The following is a 13,215-nucleotide window of genomic DNA, read 5'->3' on the forward strand; positions in this document are numbered from 1 at the left end:
CTGGGTAAAATTTCCAAAATTGGGAAAAATGGGAAAACCAAGGTGTGTGGTGGAAGTGTTGATTTTTTGGTGAATTTTCCTTAACAATAGCTGACCCCCCAGCCCCCCCCCAAAAAACTCAACAACATTTGTGTCCAGATTTTCACATTTTGAAATATGGTAACCCTATCTGAAGGCAGCGCTATTGCCACTGGAGTGTCAAGGATCCTAATTGCTAAAAACTGGAAAAAGGAAACTGTGCCAACAAAAAAGGAATGGCAAGACAAACTGTTAGAGTATATTGAACTGGCTAGATTAACAGAGGCAATTAGAGAACACACTAGACAAGAGTTTCAAAAAGCATGGGGGGAAAGCAGAGAATACTTCACAAAACAGTGCCCTAAAATACATACCTGGACTTGTATCTATTGATGTCTGCAGGAGACTTTGTGGATATTTAAGTTATAATTAGAAAAATCTTAATAATTATTCATAAAGGAAACAGTTTATAAGGAGTAAATAAGGAGGCCAGATACTGGATAAAGGAAGACTTTTATTTGATTGTTTGTATTGTTGTATGTTATGCTCATTGTATGTTTATGTTCACATTTAATGAGGATGGATTTGTGTATTGGGGGTGGGGGTTTATGTTATATTGTAAAAAAAAATCCAATAAAAAATTAAAAATAAGGGGGGAATGAAGGCAGCCCTATATAGGGAAGTTTTTTTATGTTTAAGGTTTTATTTTATTTCATTAATATGTTGGAAGCCTCCCAGAGTGGCTGAGGCAACCCAGTCAGTTGAGTTGGGTATTATTATTATTATTATTATTATTATTATTATTATTATTATTATTATTATTGAATAGGACGTCCCTATTTTCACCGGAGAAATGTTGGAGGGTATGGGACTACATAATAATAAATGCAACAGGTGTGTTCTGCTGCCAATGTATACATGGCAGAAAGTCTTTGCCAAACCCACATTTGCAAATATTTCTTTACTGCATTAACACACTACATGATTCCCACCTCATTACATCTTCCCCCTTTGAAATGTAATATGCGAAGCTTTTTCATTAGAATATTAAAACAAAACAAAAATACCTCACCCTTTCGTTGATTTAAGGGAGAGTAAGGAATGGTGAAGGGGACACGGGTGGCGCTGTGGGTTAAACCATAGAGCCTAGGATTTGCCAATCAGAAGGTCGGCGGTTCAAATCCCTGGGACGGGGTGAGCTCCCGTTGCTCGGTCCCTGCTCCTGCCAACCTAGCAGTTTGAAAGCACGTCAAAGTGCAAGTAGATAAATAGGTACCGTTCCGGTGGGAAGGTAAATGGCATTTCCGTGCGCTGCTCTGGTTCGCCAGAAGCGGCTTAGTCATGCTGGCCACATGACCCGGAAAAACAGTCTGAGGACAAATGCCGGCTCCCTCGGCCAATAAAGCGAGATGAGCGCCGCAACCTCAGAGTCGGTCACGACTGGACCTAATGGTCAGGGGCCCCTTTACCTTTACTAAGGAATGGTGAATGGACTGAAATTTGTCCAGTCGAATCATTGAAGAAAGCAAAATCTGTGGCCTGCGGCCCTTAACAACAATGAAGAGGCAATTTGAATACTGCCCTGCTATGTATTTGAGCACAATGGTTACTGATGACAGTGAAACCCAAATAAAGGCATGAAAACCATTATTCTTCGATTTGATCAGAAGCCCATCACTATCGTTCCCTTTAATGACATTTCAGGTTATTCATCCAGTCGAATGGATAATGCTCACGATGCCACATGATTTTAATTAATCCAGTGAGTGGAAATATCCAAATTTCACAGCAGAGACGGCTGGTTATTTCAAAGGAGCTCTTTATGATGAGGGCAACAGCATATGGTTACACGACAGAGGAAATGGGCTTATTTAGGAAGATTTAATGTCATTAGCAGCTTAGGCACTTCTTTCCTTGGGAGAGGGATGAAATCCCAGTTGCTTAATCCTTTGTCACTTAACTGCTGATGAGCTTCATCTCTTCATTTTTAAAACTGAAGCAGGCATGGATCCTCTTCAAAACAAAACAGTTGAATTCGGTTCACATGGTGAGCATGGGAGAAGTGGGCCGGCCCTACCGTTAGGCTGGGTGGGATAGCTGCCTCAAGGAGCTGGTTTTGGGTGCTGTGCCACTGGCCAATAGTCCTTCCCCACATGAAGGAAGAATAGCAATGGCAATCAATCGTGGGAGCTGCATGCTCCCTAAGGTAATTCCACCTCTACACTGGATAATTTGTAAATATGCAAAGCACATTTATTGGAGAGTAGATAATACTGCTTGATTAGGGACTAGGTGTTTCCAAAATGTGCTCAGTGACATTAAGAGGCTGCGGCCAACAATCCACTTATTTTGAAGCACAGATACTACTCTGGAGCAAACAGATTGAACTTTGCAGCTACAGACGATTATGGACAGGGCCGTCTTTACCCAGGGGTGCAAGGGATGCAGTGCACCTGGGCGTTGAATTCTGGAGAGCGCCATATGTATTGGCGGCAGTGAAAAGCATTGGAGTAAAAGTCCCTGCCCCCCTCCTCTGTCGCTCTGTTACTCTGTAGCGTCAAATATTCCCAACGAGTCAGGGAACAAAGCAGCTGTTTCTGTTGTGTTGTTGTTAAATTTGCGGGCTCTGGACGGATCTTTGCACCCTGGCAGCGCATATGCGAAAGACCATGGGCTTCAGCAATAACACCTTCATCCATCTCTATCTGTATGAATATGGTCTCTGGAGGGGAAGGGGGAGGAGGGAGGAGGAATGCCTGAGCAAGGACGATTTTGTGCACTTTGGGTTGGTTTACAAATGCATGTGTGCTATCAACGGCGTAGCCAAGTCGGGTAGGGAGCAGCTGCCCCCCCCCCATCAAGTAAAACAATAGGACTGAATGCACATAGAGTACAGTTAAATGATTGGGATCAGAGCAATTAAGTCTTTCATTTCCTTCACTTTTTCTAAATTAGCTTTTGCGCATTACATATTAATAACTTGGTACCACTGCTATAAAAGAACTTCAAAATTCTTGGCTCTCCAGAACCTCCCTTTTTCTGTGGAAAACAAATGGCGATCATTGGCAATGATGGCAGCCTTCTTTGGAAGTGGATTTGCTGCTCCTTTTACTGTAGTAAGGCACCAGCTGTTCAAGAAGTGAACATACAATAATGGAATGAAGATGGAAGTTTATCTAGAGTACGACTTTCTTTTCTGAAAGAAAGCATACAATTAAGACTAATCACACTGGATGTGTTTGTAAATAAAAATTAAATCTGAAAATAAAAAAGTAAAACAATAGGAATACTAACTGACCAATAACGTCGGTTCTGCCTCCCCCCCTCAAAAAAAAACAAAAAACCTCCTGGCTACGCCCATGTGTGCTATGATAGAATTTCAAAGCTTATAATATAACCAAATACTTTGGAAGTCATGGAGATTTCAGTGTGGGATGTAATCCTTGTAGCAGTCGAATACAACATTCCTTGTTTGCCTAGAGTCAACACAGACAGGGGGATGTTGATCCAGCCAGTTGAACTTCCTGTTCCACCTGGTCTGGAGCATCTTCCCACTGCATGTGACCAGGTAGGTGGGTGTGAGCCTTGCAGACCTAACGAAAGGTTCAGTCATGCAGCCATCTCTCTTATTGATGCCATTTCTTCTCTTGGGCTGCACTGCAGGCTCTCTGCCAGCAGCATGTGGGCCCATCCTTACAAGGATGTAAGCCACACTATCTGTAACCACAAGCTAAAGCCTTCCTTCAGGGATCATACTGTGAATTGAATGTGAGTAAACTTTTCATTACTTATAAGGAAGACTCTCGTGTCTCTATTCTTTTTTAGGATGGAATTAAAGGGGTCTTACCCAACCTAGCAGTTCAAAAGGACGTCAAAGTGCAAGTAGATAAATAGGGAAGGTAAACGGCGTTTCCATGCGCTGCTCTAGTTTGCCAGAAGTGGCTTAGTCATGCTAGCCTCATGACCCGGAAGCTGTCTGCGGACAAACGCCGGCTCCCTCGGCCTATAGAGCGAGATGAGCGCGCAACCCCAGTGTCGGTCACGACCGGACCTAATGGTCAGGGGTCCCTTTACCTTTACCAGGAATATAGGGACACGGATGGAGCTGTGGGTTAAACCACAGAGCCTATGACTTGCTGATCAGAAGGTCGGCTGTTCGAATCCCTGCGACGGGGTGAGCTCCCGTTGCTCAGTCCCTGCTCCTGCCAACCTAGCAGTTCGAAAGCATGTCAAAGTGCAAGTAGATAAATAGGTACCGCTCCGGCGGGAAGATAAACGGTGTTTCCATGCACTGCTCTGGTTTGCCAGAAGCGGCTTAGTCATGCTGGCCACATGACCCGGAGCTGTACGCTGGCTCCCTCGGCCAATAAAGCGAGATGAGTGCTGCAACCCCAGAGTCGGCCATGACTGGACCTAATGGTCAGGGGTCCATTTACCTTTACCAGGAATATACTGCAATCTGGGCATGCCAGATTGAATTGCTTAACTAAAGAGATTCAAACGAATCCGCAACTAGCTTCTTGCTGTGTGAAAGGGGAATAAGCTCTGCTATATGTAACTCACTAGCGTGAGTTAGGAAGGATGATATTTAATCAATATATCCTCCCTTACCATCCACAACATTCCCACATTCAGGAGATTGCACAGAAACTCGAGTCATGGGAAATCTGGATGCTGATGCTGCAGACAGGTCCAGCAATGAGTTAAGGTGATCCCTGGCTCAAAGTAAGCCTTGTTTTCCCAAGAGCTCTGTCCTCCAGAGATGTGCAACATGTCATTGCAATGTGATGATACTGTTTCCTGCTTGCTAACAACCCCTAAATATACTCGGAGGTGCTGACAATTGATCAGTGGGTGGTGTGTGCTCATCTGTCACCAAGCTTAAGTCTTTGTTCTGCAAATATGACACTCCCAGTGGTGCCAAGCGCACATTGCTATGAAAAGAGAGATTAATATTTAAGTGTGTATCCATGTCCACACAGGGCTGATGGCCAAAATCTTTTCTTTAAACTCTAATCCGGAGGATCTGTTGTGATGGCCCTGATATATGAGCAGACCGTTTTGTCTTCCTTTTTTTCTTGTGTGAATTCCCAAACCTCACTCAAAAAGTTAAGAATCATTAGATGGGGCTGGAAGTGTAAGAATGGGGTCACTCCAGGCCACTTTTGATTGGGTATCTGATGCATGCATACCTAACAAATATAAAATCAATTGTGGGGGGTTTTTAACACCTGAGGCTTAAAGCATCTCTACATTTGCCCCAAGGCATCTTCACCTTAAAAATGCCCCTTTCCCATGGATTTCATAGCATTGACAATGCTAAGGTATTTGTATACAGTCGTACCTCAGCTCCTGAATGCCTTGGGAGTCAAACGTTCTGGCTCCTGAATGATCGAAAACCAGAAGTGAGTGTTCCAATTTTTGAACTTTTTGTGGAAGGTGAACGTCCAGCATGCCTGCGCAATCGGAAACCAATCGGAAGCTGTGCCTTGGTTTCTGAACATTTCAGAAGTCAAATAGACTTCTGGAATGGATTCCGTTTGACTTCCGAGGTATGACTGTATTGTTATAGATTTGGGAGGGCGAACCCCCACAAAAAACCCCATTAGAAATTAATAAATGGTAGGATTTTGGTTATTTGGGGTGTGAAGGGAGAAATACAAGCTGCAGAGAAATTCCTGGGCTAAGCCTAGGCAAAAGGACCTGGCCAAGTTAGGGCCATTAGGAAACAATACAGGGCCACTGAGGGCCATTGGCAATGTGAGAGAATTGTCCTCCCCTCCTTGCCCTGAGGTGTGAACAGAGACTGGGGGGGGGGTTGGAAGGTTGCCAGGGTAATTGGGTGTGCCATGATAGGAAAAGAGAGTCTTGAGCAAGCGTTGTTGGGGGGGGGGGAAAGAAGGAAGGATGATCAAAATCCATCTTGGATAGGCTGGCTGCAGGCTATCCTTGGACTCCCAGGGCTGCACTGCTGTGGTGGGGGATAAGCCCCTCTTGAAATGACTGTGCTGTAAGATCTGGACTCCCTCCATTTAGGCTGAAGGTGTAAATATTTGAATGAACCATAATCTCTGCCAATCGCCAGAACAGTTTTTCAGCTCTTTCCTGAAAAGGGGACAGCGTGCTTGGAGATTGGGGGAGCAGCAAGACAGATAGTGGAGATCAGTGTTCAAACCACATCACTGATGCCGACATCGAAGTGCATTGTGAAGCTGAGGTTAGCTGGGCTCACGTGTCACGATGGGAAAACCACAGAGAGTTCTGTTAAAGGAAAAGAGAGTCTGCTATCCGTTAAAGGTTTGCAGTGGGTGCTTAAGGAACCGAAACTTTGCAAATTCCATCTGACCTACACCTCTTGGATGAATGTGCAGAACAGAGCTTTCATACCCTCCAACATTTCTCCCATGAAAACAGGGGCATCCTATTTTAATTATTATTACCGTATTTTCTCGAGTCTAAGGCAGCATCGAATCTAATGCGCACCTCAATTTTCAGAATCTTAAAGCAAAAAAAAAGGATTTGCTGGCAAATGTAAATGTGCCATCGTATCTAATGTGCATCTTAATTTTCACAAAATTTGGCCAAAAAAGGTGAGCATTAGATTTGAATAATTATCGTATTATTATTATTATTATTATTATTATTATTATTATTATTATCATCATCATCATCATCATCATCATCATCATCATCATCATCTACTCTGGGCAGCTTCCAACATATGAACAAAATAAAACATTTAACATTTTTTTAAAAAACCTTCCCCTATACAGGGCTGCCTTCTTCTAAAGGTTGTATGGTTACTTATCTCGTTGTCATAACTCCATCCTCTCCAACATTTCTCTGATGAAAATAAGGACATCCTAAGTGGAAGAAGAAGAGGAGGAGGAGGAAGAGGAGGAGGGGGAGGAGTTTGGATTTGGTATCCCACTTTATCACTACCCAAAGGAGTCTCAAAGCGGCTAACATTCTCCTTTCCCTTCCTCCCCCACAACAAACACTTTGCGAGGTGAGTGGGGCTGAGAGACTTCAGAGAAGTGTGACTAGCCCAGGGTCACCCAGCAGCTGCATGTGGAGGAGCGGAGACACGAACCCGGTTCATCAGATTACGAGTCTACCACTCTTAACCACTACACCACCACATTCCAGGATCAAACCAGAAACAGGGACGGCTTCTCTGAATCCAAGACTGTCCCTGGAAAATAGGGACACTTGGAGGGTTTGAGCTTTGCCGTCCATCCCATTTTGCACTTCTCTGTAGGACATTGCTCAGCTGTATGAATATATCACAACACACATTTCAGCGAGGTATTTTGAGAGAGCGCTTATTTAAACTCGCACCCCAAACTCTTTGTTTAAATTATATTCATTTGCAGAATTAAGTAGAAACAGAACAGAATGCTGCGTAAAAAACAAGCACCAGTGATGTGGCACAGAAACAGACAGATCTGTAGAAACCCATAGCTACCCCAAGTTCCCCAAGCCCTTTCTAGAGAATTCCTCCTCATCTTCCAGATGTTTTCTAGCGGAACAAAACTGTTTTGATTACAAGCACTGAAGCATCTCTGGATTAATCAGAGTATTTCAGCTTTTGGGATAGTGTAGCTATCTTGGACGGCAAATGCGCTCACCCAGACGGTAATATTTCAGTACAAAGCAGGCGAATGCTGCATCATGTTTTGCACATTTTGCTGCTGTGGCTTTTATCGGATGTCTTAGATTTATCCTACTGGGGAGGAAAAGGAATGTATGAGAGCGGGCCTTTCTAGCCGAAGCTTTGTGCAAATAATGTCTTGGCATGGAATCGATGGCATGCTCAAGTCTGTGGCAAAAGACTAGAAACTGATATTATTATTACTATTTTTCTCATGTTAAAGTCTTTAATAGAGGAACAGAAAAAGAGCAAAATCAGCCTTAGCACGGGTTCTAAAATACGACAAAGGTCATTGCCGGCTCTCTCCTTTACCCAACGATATCTCAAAGGACCTTTTATATACTTTATATTTTAGCCACTACCTATGTCAAACAGCTATTTCCTCAACTTATTTTCAGAGCCTCTTTTTTTAAAAAACGGGTTGGCACATTGTGCTGCCGCGAAAGGGAAATGCCAGTGGAATAGCTTTCAACTTCAGCCAATCCCCGACAATTCACTGGATGTGTTAAAGTTTCCTTTGAGACCAATGACCGTGTAAGTAACACAGCACGGAACTACTGTGACTCAGCAAGGCAAAAGGGAGGGTGTGAGAATTACTCAGTGGGACGAAAGAGTTGCATTTAGCTATTTATAGGCAAAGGCAGCAAAAGGACCAATAGGATTTTGTGCTTTCCATCCGTGATTAATCCAGCCTGTAGATCCCTCTCAGAACCATTTTGCTTCCTGAATCCACAAACTGTGGAGTGTCTTGCATGGAGCTTAGGTGCTAGGCTGCTGGAGCTATATGATGAGAAGGCACAGACAGAGGGAGATGGGCAAGGGGCGACCCCAGCATGGCCCAGCCCAGTTCTCCTCTCCATGGATGTCGGAGGAATTTGCCTGTGAAGAGCCGCATTGACCAATCAGGTTCCCCCTTGTGTGGGCAGGCAGGTGGCAGCTCCGGGGTGCCGGCAACCTAAGCTACACCACTGGGTCACAGCATATGAGGAGGTGGAAGTTAACCCCTGTAGGTAAGGGGCTTTCTGTTGTGATGCCCTCCCCTCCCCTCCCCAAATTCTCCACTCACACCAATTTGCCTTGGCTCCTATTGGCTCCAGTTGGCTCTAAGCCAAATGTTTGGGGTGTGTGGGATGTGAGGCAGGGGGTTTCTTCAGAGGGTGGAGGGAATTGTGGGAAAGTTGAGCAGAGGCATGCCTGTCCCCTATCGCAGCCAACGAGTTTAGAATACACACACACACACACACGCCAATGTAATGCAATGTAGTGAAATTTGCAAATAACTCTTGAGAACTATTATAATCACTTGTCAAACAAATAGATGTGCAGAGGAAAGAATTTCATTGGGGACTGCTTCCCTCTCTCCTCTTGCCATCTGCATATCATTATCATTATTTCGCCTACCCTTCACTATAAGGTCCCAGGTCAGGTTACAGCAATTTAAAAACACAATATTAAAATCAGATGAGGACAAATTACAGTGAAGAGAATAGGGTGTGCAATGATAAAAAGAGACACGCCTTTTGAAATTCCTTCTTCTACCCTGTTCCTTTGCCTCAAGATAATTTCTGGGTTCCTTTCCAGCTCTGTAATTCTGTGTTTCTAAGTCACCCTAATGTCGGCCTCCGATACAGAGTAAATAGTAGCCTTTTTTCCTTTTTGGGGGGGGGGAACATTAACTGGGAAAAGTAGCGACTCTGTTGTTGCAGCCCTAAGCACACCAACCAGGGAATAAACTTCATTGGATACAATAGGACTTCCTTCTGAATCAATAAGCAGAGGAGTGGACGGCCCATCTCATAAAGACTCGGTTTTTCAGGGCTCATCTGTCAAATGCAGCTGGTGCTGTTAATGCCCAACCTGTCTCGCTTGGACATGGCCTTGCCCTTGGATTTTATAATAGGAGACTTCTGAATGGGGTTCCTGTTCTCTTGCCAAGAGCAGCACACACCCAGATCTGCTTAAGAGTTGCAGCTGGGGACCATTAATTTAAAACTCCATCTATGGTGACCAAAGTGGCGAATACCCAACACACTGAAGGGGAGGGCTGTTTACATGTCACGTTCGACATGTGCCCAACTTTCCTAGGGCTGTGATATCAGTGAGAGGCCCGGCTGCCAGCAGGACTTTCCTCATCATTAAATGCTTTTATAAGTTTCCTCATCTAAAAAAAATTAAAATGAGGAAAAATGAGTTTTGATCGCAGCAAAATGGAAGAGTAATGAAATCCCCTCTATACAAGATTGGATCCAAAAGCTGACAGAATATGCCGAATTAGATGGTTTATCAGAAAAAATAAAGAATAAATCAAAACAGGAATTTGTTTCAAAATGGGAGGTTTTCAAAGAATATCTGAAAAATAAATATAGTAGTTTAAATTCTGTTGCAGCATTCGAGGAACTTCAGTAATAGTTGTAAGGTAGATGTAAGAAATTAGATTTATTGAGAATAAGTTTAATTATGATAAAAGTGTGTATTGGCAATAAGTAATATGAATTTGAAATATGGAATAGACGGGAGGTTGGGTCTTTAGTGTTAAGACCAATAGATGTTTTATTGTTTGCTAAGAAAATTATGTGTCTATGGTTATTTTTGTAATTTGTGTGTAATTTAGTATTTGTGGTTTTTTTTTTGTTTGTTCTTTTTTCTTGTTGTATAAATAAAAAACTTTATTAAAAAAAATAAGTTTCCTCATCATTAAATGCTTTTATAAATTTACACAAATGACCCACACCTTCATATCCTCCAACATTTCTTTGATGAAAATAGGGATGTCTTCTTCTTCTTCTTCTTCTTCTTCTTATTATTATTATTATTGTTATTATTATCCTAGGCCCTATGCGGCCTAGGAGCCTCGTACCTACGGGACCGCCTCTTCTGGTATGCCCCACGGAGGACCTTAAGGTCCACAAATAACAATACTTAGATTGGTCTCAACTAGGGCCAGGGCCTTTTCAGCACTGGCCCCGACTTGGTGGAACGCTCTGTCACAAGAGACCAGGGCCCTGTGGGATTTGACATCTTTCCGCAGGGCCTGCAGGATGGAGCTGTTCTGCCTGGGCTTTGGTTTGGACTCAGTCTGACCCTTATGTTTCACTCCCCTTATGGTTTTGATTGATGGGCTACTACTAAAATGAGGCTGCGTTTTAAATTGTATTTTAACCCGTATTTTAATTAACGGTTTTTTGTTTTTTCCTTCCTATTACGTTTTATTGTTATTTTATTGGTGTTAGCCGCCCTGAGCCCGGTTCTGGCCGGGGAGGGCAGGGTATAAATAAATTATTATTATTATTATTATTATTATTATTATTATTATTATTATTATTATTATTTTCATACCTTGCATATCTGGGTTGCCCCAGCCACTCTGGGCAGCTTCCAACATATATAAGAAACATAATAAAACCTTAAACCTTAAACAACTTCCCTATACAGGGCTTCCTTCAGATGTCTTCCAAAGGTTGTATGATTACTTAGTCCCTTGGCTCAGGGGTCGCATAACTCCACGCCCTCCAACATTTCTCTGATGAAAATAGGGATGTCCTTAAGAAAAGCAGTACATTCCAGAATCAAATCAGAAACCAGGGCGGCTTCTGCAAATCCGGGACTGTCCCTGGAAAATAGGGACACTTGGAGGGTCTGCCGCTTTTCAAATGCTCCAGAAGTAATAATTTTTTTAAAAAAAATGTTCTTTGACCATTGCTCAAGTCATTCTCATTTTACTGGAATTCCGTTATTTTTTTCAAAACGGGGCATCCTTAAAATGCAAACATTCTCAAGGTGATCATTTCATGGAGACTGGTCAAAAGTGCTCTTTTTTCTCTGAATATATTGGGCACACCCAGTGCTATTTTTCTTTAAAAAAATGTTTAGGGGTACTCTCATTCTCCTGTTTGTTGTTTAGTCATTTAGTCGTGTCTGACTCTTCGTGACCCCATGGACCAGAGCACGCCAGGCACTCCTGTCTTCCACTGCCTCCCGCAGTTTGGTCAAACTCATGCGCTCATTCTCCTACTTATATTGAAAGACTGCCCCTCAATGAGGCCAAACTTAGATTCACAAAATGTTTAGGGGTATGTGCTTCCCTGCTTCCCTCCAGAAAAAAACCCCACTGGGCACACCCAACTGTTTCACATAGCCCTGACCTCCTTATTTGTGATCAGGTAGATCTTTGTACCCCAACATACCAGCCATCATGGAGCCCATACCTACTATGGCTAGTTTGGTTGTCAGGTCCTGAAGATCAAGCCAGTGGATATGGGAGGTATATAAGGGCCCACAGCGAGTCATGTGCAAATATACGGTGATGTATACACTTCCAGCTAAGGGTCAATGGAGAAGTGGCTCCATTAAGCCTTATGGCGATGCCACCTTCCCTCGTGCGTGGGAAGATGGAACAGGCCCATTCCTTCGCATTTCAAAAGCCATTTTAACATTTTATGCGGAAATGAAGTCTGGTTTGTTGGTTTGTGGTGTCACAAGAAGGGAATCTGTGGAGCTTTGGGAATGAATGCTGTGTTCATTGGCAGCTGGAATATTATTCGCAGCATTGAACTGTGTCGAATTTTGGCAGGTTTTCCGCTGCCAGCCAGGAAGAGGACAGCAAGAAGGGGAAGACACACTCTGAACCCAAAGTGAATTAAGACAGGGGCGATGTCAAAAGGAAAATGGAAGAGCAAGTTTGGCTCTTTTTCCCATCGCATCCTGCGAAATGCTTGAAAATATTAAAGTGTGTGTGTATTAAGCTCTCTTTCCACGGCTTGTTAGCTTGCATGATTCGCATTAGACCATCTCTTGACCTTGACAGCCTCTTGGGCTGTCACATTTTCCCAAATGAGAAATCTCTGCATGAGTGACAAGTCGCCACTGCAGCAGGAAGCACAAAGCAAGCCCTGTTTCCCAGGTGTCCAGGGCTTTACTGCCGCATGGGCCTGTTTGTTTACTTCATAGCATATCACCACTTAAAGGGCCAGTGTTCAGTTCATGGAGCAATGCCTGGCTTTGAGAAACAACCCTTCTCCCTTTCCCCCTCCCCCCAAACTTTGGTGCTGAAATAAAAAAAATTAAGGTCTAAATAAAAATAAAAATAAAAGATAAATGTTCATAACAGCATATATAAACCACATGTCTGAAACCCCACAGAAAAAGTCCTGAAACCATTTTGTCCCTCCCAAATTGACCTCAAATATTTCTCTATGAGGTCAAAGGAAAATGGAAACGCCTCCCCATTGTCTTTTCATTCACAAATCCTGTCTTAAGGGTATGTCTGTGTATGAATAGGGTGAGCCTGTGACGTGGCTCGGGAACTAAGTATTTATCATTACAAAAGACTGGCCAGGCTCCCCAGGGTATCCAATCAAGTAACCATTAAAAGGTAACCAGTCAGACAGGAGATAAACAATGCATTCAGATTTCTGTTGTAGACCACCCTTTCTGTGATGTACATATGATATATCTGGGGGGTGGTCTTGAGCTACACCCCTTCTATGATGTACCATATGTATGATGTTTCTGGGGGTGGTCTTGGACTCCAGGGCGGGCACACC

This window comes from Podarcis melisellensis, assembly GCF_964234715.1.
Source record: "Podarcis melisellensis genome assembly, chromosome: 2".
Lineage (NCBI taxonomy): Eukaryota > Metazoa > Chordata > Lepidosauria > Squamata > Lacertidae > Podarcis > Podarcis melisellensis.